Here is a 14,560-nt window from a genome sequence, read left to right as displayed (position 1 = left end):
CCAGGTTGATATCTGCAGAGGCACTTCTGTTTCCTTAGGCTGATCTTATAATCCAACTATGCACATTCCACTAGTTCTTTTTTCAGTTATACCAGTCATCTGCTGAAATGCACATAGGGGCAGGGGATTGTTTGAAATGTGGGTGCTTAAGAAGCCATGAGATTGAGGCTTCTCAGATGCTTCATCCCTGTGACTCCACTTTCCCATTTCAGGTGCATGTCATTCCTCTTCTCAGTGTCAGATTTCACTAGAACTGTTCCTCCTGGAGCACGACCTGGTGGAGAGAATTGTGTCCACTTGCCTTCTCCTCCAAGCTTCAGGTATCAGGAGGAATGGGCAACTAGCATTGCGCTGTCACTGACATTCAAGGTTGGCCTTACATCGTAAGTGCACAGCGTATGGGACAGCTTCGTCCTTCCCAGGGGGAGGCCAGAATGGCTCTCGATGTCCCTCCAAATTCTCTTACCGATCAGCAATAAACCCTCACACTGCTGCCCTTCTTTGCCTTGCCTTGTCATCTCTTCTGTATGAGAGGCTATCTCTGTGGGTATGTGTTTATGTTTGGGGTATATTTTTTGCTGGTGATTTGTTTCTTGTTTTCAACCTGGGAATCAATGGAGATGATCTCCATAACTGTGTGTCTTTCATTGTATGTTAAATAATTAACAGTCATATTCTTTTTCATTTTATTTAAATTTCATTCTGTTTCACCTATTTTTAAAATCTCTTTACCCCCTCCCCCTCTTGTGGTAAGGCCTTTGATATATTCCTCAAAGGCTAGGGCAGCCCTTGACCCGACAGAAGCTACACACTCCTTCCCTAGGCACTTGGGCATTTGAAATGGACAATTCAGATGGCAGCCACACAAAATAGTAAATGTTACTCATCCGCCTACAATTTCCCTCTTTTATTGCATTGCGTTTCTCCAAATTAACTTAGTCTTGAACCAATGGGGCCAAACTATTCTACATATCTGAACAGAGGATAATAAAATGGCTTTTCTTCTCAAACTGACAGCTCTGCAGAAACTGAATTTCTTACCTGTGTAAAAAAGTTAAGATTGTGTTAAGCAATTTAAAGGGCTGCAAAAAAACTGGCATCAATTTATGTCTATTAACAGCTGACTTGCAATCATAATAACTTTCTCACTGAAACTCTTGCCCTTTGCACGTAATTGTGTCTTAGGTGAATTGAAGGACAGTCTTCTATGGGAAGTCAAGAATTTGGCAAGAACCTCAATGCAATCAGGTATGAGCAGACAAAGAGGTCCATTCAAATCGTCTCAGGTTTTATGGTAATAGCAGGGTAAATAGATCCAGTAATACCTGCAAAATTTCCAACATTGTAGCAGTGTGCATATGACCAGATCTGGATACCTTCCAAAGGTAAAATAAATACAATATTTTAGCAGACAGCAAGACTTCAGCACAAAAATGGCAAAGATTCTAACTGCATTGGGAAATAATGGAAACTTTTTATAATGCTTGTGGAAACGATTTTGAAAGTTAATCATTTACTTACATATTTAAGCATATTACAACACCAAAAAATACATCACAAAGATTAAATCAATGAGTAAATCATTGAAATCCCCCAGAAAACCCATGAATCAACATCAGAGGGATCAGCAATAATTACACTGAGTTTTGGAAAGAGCACTCCGTTATGGAATGATACAAAAATATAACAATGCTTCTTAGGCAAAATGGGCAGGGATGCATCATCATCTGCCTCATAAAATGATTATTTCAAATCTCTTGAAACTGATGTGGATTTCGGCGGTGCCGCTGGTTCTCAGGAAGGAGGGAGCACATTCCAAGGAGGTGGAGGAGATAAGCGGAGGCACAGTCTGAGCGGCAATGGTGGGAAAACGAAGAGGTTCAGGATAGCCCTGCCCTAGAGCTCTTCCAGGTTATTTCCCCTTAGGTTAAGTAGAGTAGCTTTAGTCTGGCAAGATTCCGAACGATACGGTGTGAGCAAATAAAGAACTGGAGTTTGAATGGACTGACTCTTCGTTGTTCTTGGGCTGGGCCTGAGAACCACAGAGACTGTACTGAGTAGTTCCCTGGCATTAGCGAATGACAGCGCAGTTCTTGAGACAATACCAGCCTTTTCCAACCAGTGTTTTCTAGCCTACAATTATCTTCCTGAGATAGCACAGGTCTGCCCTAGGAGCTACTGGATAGCTTGTGCTGGTGTCAGAGGAAGATTTGCCTAGAGAATAAGGGTATAAATGTTGCAGATAAAGCATGTTGGATTTGGACCAGAAAAAAAATGCATGTAGGTTGGCAAGGCTGAAATTCTGGACTCACTTAGCTGAGAAGGAATTTGATTGAATTTAGCAGGGATGACTTCTTAATAAGTATGCTCTGTAAATGGCTCTGAAGCCTCATAACTGGGTTGCTATAGTGTGCTAAAGCATAATGCAACATGGTTTACTTCTGGCTTAGTGCATTGTGTGAAGCCATTCAGTTGCATTTTATTTGGTGCACTATTAAGAAACTATAAGTTCACTATGTGAATGAGCCAGTTTGTATTGTCCTTTTTGGAGGATTTTTTCCATATGGTTAGGAAACGAGGGCAAGCACCCCTTCAGGCTGGCAGGTGACATTCAGCACTGAGGGGCAGGACCAGTTTCTCCTGCAACTGTGCACTGGCCTTCCATAATAGATCACCTTCATGTTGAAGAGGATCCTCCAGCTGCATAACCCTACGAACTAATTAAGCATTTTAAAGGGTTACTCTGAGGAGAATCACCATGTAATCCTTTTTTTAAAAAGAAAATTCTATTTTCAGAATAAAGATAAAACATGAAAAGGTAGAAAAAGATTGAAAGAACACTAAAGAAAAAAGAGAGAAACTAAAAAGTGCAGAAGCAAATAGAAAAAGATACAAAAAGAATGACTTCTGGCTCTTTACAACAAAGGTATACATAAGAAATGCATCAATCTCTTACTCCAGTTTTAACTACAGTAACCATTATTTCTATGATCCATTTCAACGTAATAATAAAAATTCCTACATTGTCAATGCAGATTAAACAAAGTCTCCCTCTAGTCAAGCTCAGCTTGTGATTGCACATTCATGGTATTTTCTTAGCAACAACGTAGGAATGGTGTGCCATTGCCTTTTCCCAGGTTGCTTTTTGGTTTGTTAGTGTAGCCTACAGACTGGATTTTTGGTGATCTCCCCTGCAGGCACTAATCAAATCTAGCCCTGCTTAGTTTTTCCAGATTGGACAGTCAGTTTCTGTGACAGCTTAGATCGGTGTTTTTCAAACTTGGTGACTTTAAGATGTGTGGATGTCGACTCCCAGAATTCCCCAGCCAACTCCAATTCTGGGGTTCAAGTCCAGACATCTTGAAGTTGTCAAGTATGAAAAGCACTGGCTAGTTAGTGTAGATAGTGGGCTTCATTTTTGCAGACAGACTTAAGTTGGTAATTGTGGGCTGCATCACCAAAGGCTGACAGTTCCTGAGTTTTCATGCCTTCCTTCTAAAGAGTAACAAAAGATCCAATATCATACTGATTCTTGAACTGTTTTCCTAGCAGCTTTTCTTGTTGTTTTGACATCGTAGGTCCTGCCCTAGCTTTGATGTTTTTGCTATTCATATCAGTCTGCTTGTGAGGCCCTATTTTGAGAATACTGATGCTGACGACATAGGAAAAAGGTCAGGATTAATAGAGATTTTGCTCCTTTCAGACTCAGAATTCAGTTATGAGTTTAGTTTACAAGGCATAGCCAGAAAAATGTAGATGTGTGACAGGCTCGAGAGAGAAACATTTCCAGGGTCATCTTCAGCTGTAATGTCTCCTTCAACCTCTTTTTGACCCTTTGTGTTGCTTGCCTGCAGTGTGTTTTACAGCCTTGAAGAACTGGTCAAACAAGTATGATAGAAAACGCTGGCAGAAAACAGTTAAGAAACCGACTAGCGCTTGTACACTTAAAGCCAGCTTGTGAATAGCAACACATGTTCCATAATGGATTTCAACAGCAAATATGTTTTCATTTATTTCAGCAGCAACCAAGCAGTCACTTCCCATAGTTATATACATACAGAAATGCACATTTTCCAAATGGCTGGCCACAACATTAAAAAATAATAATTAAAAGATAACAAAGACAGTAAAATATAACTGTCAAAATGTCAAGTTTTCAGTTTTGCAAAAATAAGACTAGCCTGACAGAGCAGGAAGAACAAATTGTTTGAAAGGTTTGTATGGAAATGAAAAAGAAACTATCCTTATTTGAAGCTATAAAGAAGGTACAGGAACAAGAAGGCTGACCTTGCAAATACTGTATCTTGAAGTCACAACCCGGGTGCTGCCACAAGATGGCGATCTTCCTAAAAATTCCCTGTCTTCCTAAACTGCTGGAACTCTGAGGCAGAGTCACTTGAGTAATTTGGTGGCTGTCTGACAGAGAACAGGCTCATAACAGAATACGAGATGCCATAGTCTAGTGAAGAGAGATCAGTTTAAGTTTCAGATCTTGTATGCATTTATTTTTAAATAAATATGTCCCTACACTCAGCTTTAAAACCCAGTTTCCCAAGGAGGGCTTACAATACATTTAAACCACAATTTCCATAATAATTAAAATGCAAAAGTAAACAGCCAGAGTAATGAAAATGCGCAAAAAAATAAGCCAAAACAGCAGCCAAAATCCTTTAGAAGTTTCAGTGCAGCATATATCCCTCTGGAGCAAGATAATGTATGCCAGTGTGGCTATTTGTGGCAGTTTCTATTAATGCTGGGACTCTACAGGGCCAAAACAGATTTTTTTTTCCTTCTAAAAGTGCTCTAGATAGAAACCTCCAAAAAGGTCAGGGAGCTTCTGTTTGATTCTGTGGACTGGGGATTAGCATAAGCTGTCCACCGAAGTATCTACCTACCACAGAACTTTTTTTCTAGCTTGCTTTAATGTTCTGTCCTCAACGGTATTACAGTAAAAATATGTCCACATAAAGTTCATTGCATCACATTCTCTGTTGATCTTATACCTCCCTTTGGATGTAATTCACCTAGTAGATCAGAGGAAGACTATATTACCAGCCTTTTGTTTGCGATGGGCACCTTAAGATCATAAGGAGAATCACAAAATTTCTATCACGATTGCATAGCCAGAATTATTTGAGCAAGTTGAGCCTGTACGTTACTGTTGACTGATGTTGGATTATCTTCCCTTTGTTTTAACTTTTTTTCTTTGCCAGTTTGACTTTTCGGCATACTGTAATCTGATCTGTCATCAAAGTAAAGCTAGGACAAAGCATATGCATGTTTAATCACTATATTAAAAGACCTAAGACAATAAAAATATTTTTCCCTGGTCCCCAAAAGACTATAACATCAGAATCAAGCATATTTCACTGGGAGAACGAGTTGGAAAGCTATGATGAAGAGTAGCCTGGGGACTCCCAAGTAGCCATTTCCTGTAGGCAGTCTTCATTGCAGTTGTGTCACCTGTCACTTCGATACATCAGAAAGCAGCAGTCCAGGGAGGGAGGGAGGGAGGGAGGGAGGATGGATGGATCTCTTCTGGTTTGGACAGGGTTTTGCTCTTGCTGTACAGAGCCAGGAGGAAACGGTAGCCGGGGAGACCATCAGACCTGCGGATCATTCTTGGAATAATGGTAAGCAGATCAGTGAAGGTGTCCACACGGTGTGCGTCCACTGTAAAAAAGGCCAAATGCGTGTTAGGGATAATAAACAGTATTGAAAATAGAGATGTCAATGTCGTAATGCCCTTTTATAAATCAATTGTGCAATTGCAACTGGAATATAGTTTGAAATTCTGGTTGCTGCACCTCAAAAAGGATGTAGTAGAGCTAGAGGAGAGCAACTAAGATGATCAAGGGACTGGAGCTGCTTCCCTATGAGGAAAGGTTTGTGACACTTGGGCATTTATAGTCCAGAAGGCAGGCAAATGAGAGGGGACATGATTGTGGTGAATAAAATTATGTATGGTGTGGATAAAGAAGGCAATGAGAATCTATTGTCCCCTTTCCAAAATACTAGAATCAGAGGTCACCCAATGAAATTGAATCCTGGAAGAATCGGGACAGACAAAAAGAAATTATGTTTTAACACAATGCGTAATTCAACTTTGGAATTCATTACCACAAGAAGGGGTGCTGGCTACCAACTTGGCTGGCTTCAAAAAAGGGTTGGACCGATTCACAGAAGTCATGGGGATCAATCCTATTAACCTGGATGGCAGTGGGACTGCCTCTGATGGCCGTCTGGGAGAGTAATTGGCTTCCTTGTGCAGCTGGTTGGCCACTGTGAAGACAGACTGCTGGACTAGAATGGGCCGGGGTCTAATCCAGCAGGCCACTGCTTATGTTCTTATAAGTAGGTGCAGAGGTCCTCTTGCTCTTGTCAACCACGTCACAAAAAATACGGAATCATCCCTGTTCAAATAGCCAGTGCTTATGCTGGTTTGGGGACAGAGCAAAAGTCAATGGTAATTTTTTGAAGGTAACCATTAATCTGGTGGTGACATCTGAATTCTATAACGTTTGAATAATATCTGGTGGAAAGGATTAAATTTGTGATTATGCAGAATTATTCAAGTGAAATACCAGAGATCGAATTTGAAGGGCTGAATCATCAGATGCCTCCTTAGTGGGGATTGAAAGAGCAATTGTTGGAAGACCCAGAACTGAAGTGAGATGAAACACTGTTTTTCAGATGAAGTCATTCCTATTGCTCAAAAGAAATCATGACCTGCTCCCTATAATAGAAAAAGGGACCGGAAGCCTCACCCTCTAATTACTTGAAGAGACATGCATAGCTAAAGGAAATTCACAATTCTGCAGCTTGCTTTTGTCACCCTTTGTTTTTCATTTTTAGCTACTAGGAATTGCTACAGCATAGTGCTTTTGAATTCTAAACTCCAGTTTCTCCATTTATGGTATCAAATGCAAAAACTTGAGAATATTTTTCTAGAGCTATTGAAAACTGATCTCTGTATTTCTGTTTTTAGCTATCAATTGCCAATCTTCTTGAAATACTCTAACATGGAGGTCTGTATTTTAAATAGCATGGCATCCCTGTCACCATTACACAGACATTGTATTTTCACAATACAACAGGCCATTTCCTACATTGTATCTTCCTAACTACATGTATGTCCCTGATATTTTGGTGACAGAGGGAAGCTGCGAATCATTTGTGGAAGGAAAAACACATTGAAAGACCAAACTGATTTCATATGTCACTGGTGAAAATTTCAGTTCACTTAAATGGGACAAGAAATTTGTAAAATAGGACTATAGCCATAAATAAATACACAATCAAATCTACCTATCTTTACTTTGAGATGCAGTGAAGTGTATTCTGGGAACCTGTCATAACAAGGTTGTGTTTGTGTAACATACAAAGCCACAACTATGTTTTAGCCCAATCTACATGCTTAGTCCATGCTTTATTGTGCTGTGTGAAGCCAGAAAATTGAGTTAATGGATAAGCAAGCCATGCAAATAGAGCTTATATATGAGCTGGACTCATACATTCAATAAACCATAATGTGGCTTGTTTGGCTTGCTATTTGTAACAAAGCACAATGAGTTAATTTAGTCTTAACCTATCCTTCAAAGAGAATAGTCTCCCTTGGTTTTCAGAATGCCAGTGAGACAGCAGAATCTCTGAATGGGTGTCTAAAATCAGTAAAGAGTCCAATCCATTAAGACTCAATCTAGCTTTCACTGAGGTTAGCAGATCACCTGCAGCTTGAAATGCTACTCTCGTTTCAGTCCTGGAATCTTCCATGACAGCTTCAGCCAGGAGTAGTAGAATACAAGGCTTCTGTAACCTAGATATCACATAACACCTTTATTCATAGGAGGGTGGTGCCTAGCAGGCATGAAGTAGGGCAATAATTTGAAACCCAGAACCAAGAAGAAGGTGATGAACCCTTCCTCCAATTATGTTCTCAACTTCCTCCTTTTATTACTTAATAACCATCAGCCATTTCCTTTGTGAGAAGGTAAGTAGGGTAAGTTATTCAAGAGGAGTTGGTGGCATGAATAAAGTGTGTTCAAAAAACCTGTTCTCTATGTCTTTTTTCAACCTGAGAAGAGCTACCTTGTTGGATATGGTCCACCTACACTGACTCAAAATTTTGGCTCATCTGATCCCAGAACACCAAACTGGGAAGGCTGTTGTAGAACCTGGGGCCCTCTACTGATCAGTTTGATTTCACACCAGATCAGATTGGTTTGTTTAACTCAAGGAAGTCTCAATTTTTCCTTTCTCCAGCTCTCTCAGGAAGACATTGTTCCAATTTTCTTCATGAACTCCTTTGTGTAGAGATGTCAAGACAGGAACCTAGAACTCTTGACAAGTCAAGCATTGACCAACCATATGTTTGGACTCTCCTTTCACACACTTGTTGTCTATAGGCAGAAATCCCATTAAAAGAATGAGGGTTGATGGTTTGAGGTTTGTCAGAAGCTGCCACAGCTAGAATTCCATCTCTACTTCTCCTGACAATTCCATGCTGCAGGAGCACTCAATTTGTGTAATTGCCTTCATGACTCAATTCTTTGGAGGGCCAACAATTCTCCTGAAACCTCTCAGCCAATCAAGCCGTTCTGTAACAAAGTCATGTATTTAAAAAGTAATTCAGAGAAAATCCATAGCTCAGTAATACCCTCATTAGAACCAGCCAGATTGTCACTCAAGAATTGGCAAGCTTTTGAGCTCTCCAAAATTTAGCAGGCAAGATATCAATTCAAGCAGTTCATTAGATATACTGAATTTTTATATACTTATCCCATACTAACAATGTGTACCTTCGTAACTAGCTTTTTGCAAAGTCCTTTGAAATAGCTTGGGACTGAGTGAGGAGAGACAGCGTAGAACTCCTGTCCCCCATTTGTTTGTCAGTTTTAAATGCAACATAAATCTTCCAATAAAAGAGAATATCTGTAGCTCAGGGTTGAACTGTGGAGTCCTTGGTGCTCTCTGAGCTTGGTTGTTTGCTTGCAGACATCTCATTACCCAACTAGTTAGCATCATAAGTGGCACTGATGTCTGCAAATGTCTGCAAGCAAACAACCAAGGTCAGAGAGCACCAAGGACTCCACAACATAAATCTTTTGCAAGCAGAGCAACCGGGCTGGATAGGTGGGGGAGGAGACTGCAGAGCCTTTGGTTTTTAGAGCTGATCTTTGTAAATAAGAGAAGTATAAATGAGAAAAGTAAAATGAAGGGTAAATGCTTTGCCCAAATATAAAGAATCTTCTTGGAGATTAAAAACGGAGCCAAGCCATTGTGAAGCTGTGGAGAAAGTTGAAGAATGCAAGGATTCACTGGACCTCACCCAACAGAAGGACCATCCTCCTCAAAGCTTTCAGGGAAGTCTGGACTTCTGAAGGATCCTGCTAGCACACCATTAGGGGGTGGAAATCTACTGGTTTTAGGTGCAGGAAGAAACACGAGAAGCTTTAATTATGGTTTAGGAATGGCTTGGGGTCTGTATCATATATTGTCACACAAACTGGGGTTAGCTTGCCTGTTTCCATGTGAATATAGTCTCTACATGATTTGATAGACTTCTTGTGCTATCACTTGTTAATATTTTTGGAGCACAGTTATTATAGGTGGCTTTCTATGCAAACGTATATGCTAGTTGCCTGTTATTATTCATATGTCAATCATTAATCAGCTCTTTGCTGTGTAATAACCTTTGCACATATTTTACAAGAGTTGGCTATATCACCATGGAGATAAATGATGCTGTGTTAAGAATTTTGGTTGCCATGTAAACAACTAGAGAAAAACGTGTAGTTGTTAAGAGAGGGAGACTAGTCTACCCCAGGTATAGTCCATAATGCAATTAGAAATAGCTAACATGATTGGTTTACCTTCTAAATCAGGGGTTCTCAGCCAGGGTTCTGTGGAACCCTAGGGTTCCTTGAGAGGTCACTAGGGGTTCCCTGGGAGATCATGATTTATTTAAAAAATTATTTCAAATTCGGGCAACTTCACATTAAAGAGGTAAGTTCCATTATTTTCAGTTTAAGAACACTGTTAATGCATGTATACAGGCCTACGCATGAAACAAATACAATAATTTTGTAACTTCTGGCCTATATTTGAGCCTGAATGTGCAGGGGTTCCCTGAGGCCTGAAAAATATTTCAAGATTTCCTCCAGGGTCAAAAGGTGGAGATAGGCTGTTCTAAATATAACAATAACTCCAGGTATTTCTTTTATTTCTAAGAGTTTATAATTTCTGTAGCAAAATAATCAGAATCCAGTTAATTCCCTATATACTGTATAGTATTGCACTCACACATTTCATGTACAGCTATCCATAAAAAGGAAAGGGAAAATCGATGGGAAAGAGAAAGTTGGTGATTGGTGGTAGCAAGAGGTAGAGAAAGAAAATACTAGATTTGTAATCCTACGTCTATCTGGAAGTAAGAACCACTGAAATTAAAGGGATGTACAGCATTGTATTGACAGCCATTCATCTGCATTCAAAATATAAATACATTTTAAAAACAGAAGTGTTTTTAATTTCATTGTCAGTCCCCTGGGTAGCACTGTGCAACTTGGAGAAAGTAAGTATCATTCCTAGAGCAGATGTGATGCTGTACACTTTGAAATATTTGCAGTAGAAAACTAACATTCAGCTCTTGCCCTACACATGGAGAATTATGACTAGTGCGAAGCTGAACAATCGTTTGTCAAAACCTACTGTCATGAGTAAGGATGGCGAGCAGGGGGCTCCCATCCAGACTGTCAAGCGCATGCGTAGCACTGAGGAACTGTTCAGCCATTCAAAGAGACACAGATCGGGACCGTCTTAACCCTTGGGGGTTATATGTCTGGGTTTTTCCCACGCTTCTTCAGTTTGTTAGGATTCCTGTTAAGTACTAGCAATAAATATTAGAGACCAGTTCATTGTCTCAGTGTGTTTCCTGGTTGTTAGGACACCTACTCACCTTTGTTGGTCTGGAGCACTCATGAAGAATTTCCTGCAAGAGAAAACAATACATATGGGGATAATGCTACATTTTCCCTTTTCAGATATCTCCTGCTACTCAGCTGTCACATACTATACACCAGTGTTCCTCAACCTTGGCCACTTTAAGATGTGTTTACATCAACTTCCAGAATTCCCCAGCCAGCATTGAGGAAGGTTGAGGCACACTGCTACACGCAATAAATTTGCAGTGCAGAACAGTATAGCATTTCCTATGAAATGAATTCAATTTATGTATTTATTTGATTTCTATAGCCGCCCATCTCAGCGAGTGACTCTGGGCAGCTTACAACAATAAAACTATAAAACAATTAAAACAGTTACAATTAAAACAGTTAAAATATAAAATAAATACAAAATAAATATACATGGCTGCCAAGTGAGCAATGCATGGATATTAATACAGCCAAGAGATGGGACCATCCATACGCTCGAGGCCCCAGGCCCGGGCACAAAGCCAGGTCTTCACGGCCTTATGAAAGGCCAACAGGGTCAGGGACATCCTAATTTCTGGAGGGAGGATGTTCTGCAGAGCACTCCTTCTAGTTCCTGCCAGCTGACACTCCCTGGCTGATGGGACCCACAGCATACCCAACTTACTAGATCGAATTGGACAGGCAGAAAGAACTGGGAGAAGGTGGTCCCTTAGGTAACCCGGCCCCAAGCCATGAAGGGCTTTAAAGGTGACAACCAGCACCTTGAATTGCACCTGGAAGCACACCGGCAACCAATGCAGCTCATGTAGTAGTGGTGTTACATGTGTCGAGTACCTGACACCATTTACTATCCGTGCAGCTGCAGTATAGTTTGAACCACCACTTATTGTAATTGCCCAGAATTAGCATCTACCTAGCTTACTGCTGTTACATACTGTTTAACACCAGGGGCCTTCACAAAGCAATCTGTGCCTGTTTCCTCAAGTAATGAGTGCTATTATGCTCAATGTATTAAGATCTACAGCCTTACGATATAAATCTAAAGCCTTCATCCTCATTAAATTCAGGAGGATTAATTTCTAAATACGATTGTATCATTTGATAAGCAATTTCTGGCACCAAATCCATATATGTCTACTTGTAAGCAAGTTCCATAGAATTCAAAGAAGCTCAATGTCTGCTAAGTACTTATATGATTGTTATTGAAATAAATTTTAATTAGTAGATTATAATGTTAAAGTTTAAGCCTAATTAACACACAAAACCCCTTCCTTATATATTAAGGTTGGTTACTCTTGGTTAGTGTACTAATGTAACTCTGTGGTCCTTCCTATTCTTGTGTCTTTCCATTGTGTTGGGTCTATAAATCCTAAAATCTGTATTTAGCATGTGTAGGAAAATAGAGACCTCTGTGCACTTGGTACAACCTGGCACATAGCACAGTAGAGACAAGAAACTGATTAGCATTTTTTTTCTAGTGGTATTTCTAATATGTATGCTTATCTTACCATGACTTCATCTGTATCCTTGAGTATGGAGTGCTTGACACTTACCTTGCAATCAATAATTAGTAATTTGAGTCTCTTTGTTCCTGAAAAGTAGATATAATTCACTTAATAGTTTTGTATTTGGCAGGTCTTTCACCATGGGAGCATTCCTAACATGTCCTTTCTGTAACTGACCAGGCCCTGCAGACAGATAAATTATTTTGGAGACTGGGTATTGGGTTTGTGGTCTTGACTGAGTAGGGAAATGAACCAGGATGAACCTTGCTGTAAAAACAGCTGAGAAGTGCAAGGGAGCTGTGGTCCTCATGGGTTTTCTCTCCAACATGTAAATAGTCTTGCTGATTTAGAATTCTAGGAGCTGTAGTCCCAACACATTTAGATGATGCCAGGATGGTGGCAGTTGTGCAGAATTATTGGTAAGCATTCCTCTCTTTGTGAGTTTGGAACATTTGTTGATGGACACATGAATGACCTTGCATTTCTTTCATTATCTTAGAAGGAGGAGGAAGACTCCCACCACTACTGATCTTTCCACAGAGCTCTTAAATTACATGATAGTTGCCTGTTTTCTCATGTTGTCCCGCTCTTAACTACATGACAGGAGTGGAATCAAGATACAGATCATCCACAGGATTGCAAGAAGACAACTGCCAAAGCCAGACCCAAAGTCATTCACAAAATTACGTGATGAATGAAAGGATGGGGTGAAGGGTAAATATTTATGACATAGGAATATATTGTTTTCAGAAACAGAAAGTTGACATATTGTTAGAGTTTCAAGGGATACATTTCTTTTCTTTTTCTTGTCTCTCCCATTTCAGTCTCATATGCTTTACAATCTCAGTCTGTTCTTCTTTCCCTGTATGGGGTTCTTGCATCTCATTTTAAAGAATTTTAAAAATTGTGTTTTTCAATTTTAACCAAACTACAACTCTTAAGGGAAGTATGTTAAAACTGCCATGATATATACAGTATATACTTGAATTGTTGTTGCAGATTATCTATTTCTCTATAAGTGACTGAGATAGGGTGTGGATGTAAGGAAAGATACAGCTGAATGCCAGGCAGCAGCATCTCTGCTATGACACCAGTTGCAATGTCCTGCTTAAGTCAGTGGCCTCATGAGATGGGAGAAATATAGCAAGTGGTAAGGTGCAGGAAAACTTCCATTGGAAGACAGGAGTTGGACTGACTGAATGTGGGTCTTGGCAAAGGAGGAAGCAGCTTTCAGCTGGCTTGGCTACTAACTGGAGTAAAAAGCATTGATTAGAGAAGTTGTGGGCAACCTATGGCCCTAGAGTTACATACAGCCCTTAACCTAATTTCCAAATCCTTCGGTAAGTAGTCAATGCACACCTCTGGCAACAGTGATCTTTTACTCCCAGGGCTGAGTGAGGAGGAACAGAGGGAAGTTGGTGGGAGAGAAAACAAATGGTTCTTCCCATGCTTGCCTTCATCTCTTCCTGTCATCCACATAATTTGCAAGTGATCTGACCCTATGTTAGACATCTCCACGTGTTTCAAAACAGCAATAGAATTTAAGGGTATTTCCTTAAAAATACTGCCGAGCCAAAACTACACACATCATTCTCATGTCCCTCTACCTGATTTAGAGTAGTGCCATTCATTTAGCTGTGGTGGATCTCACTTTCAATTAAACATTTAGAAAGACAATGGTTTGTTAAGAGCTTGGAAAAGGGAGCAAATGCCCTGGCCCACACGTCCAAAGTATTCATTATTGGTTGAAATGATCACCTGGTACAATACTTTTAATTCAAGATAGTAAAATATAATCCCAAAAGTTATTTCAGTATTTGGGATTTCCCCGCATGCTTTCAGTTACTTAGCTTGCTATTGAATTCAAAGGAAAAAGAGTGAGCGAGAGAAAAAAAATCACATTGACCATGGAGAGAGTGAGAAGATAGGAGGTATATGAAGGGGAGGTCAAATGAACATTCTGCCCCAGCCATCTCTCAGAAAAAATACTCCATTTTTGTCTCTTTCAGACAAGTGATTACAATCACACGGAACAGTTCATACTCAATGTTATTAGCGCATGAAACAGGTGACCTGGTATTCTGTGCTGACTAGTGTTGTCCAGAAACGGCCCTTGCTTCC

Source organism: Candoia aspera, chromosome 1 (genome assembly GCF_035149785.1).
Source record: "Candoia aspera isolate rCanAsp1 chromosome 1, rCanAsp1.hap2, whole genome shotgun sequence".
NCBI lineage: Eukaryota > Metazoa > Chordata > Lepidosauria > Squamata > Boidae > Candoia > Candoia aspera.
Note: the sequence above shows the minus strand (reverse complement) of the source record.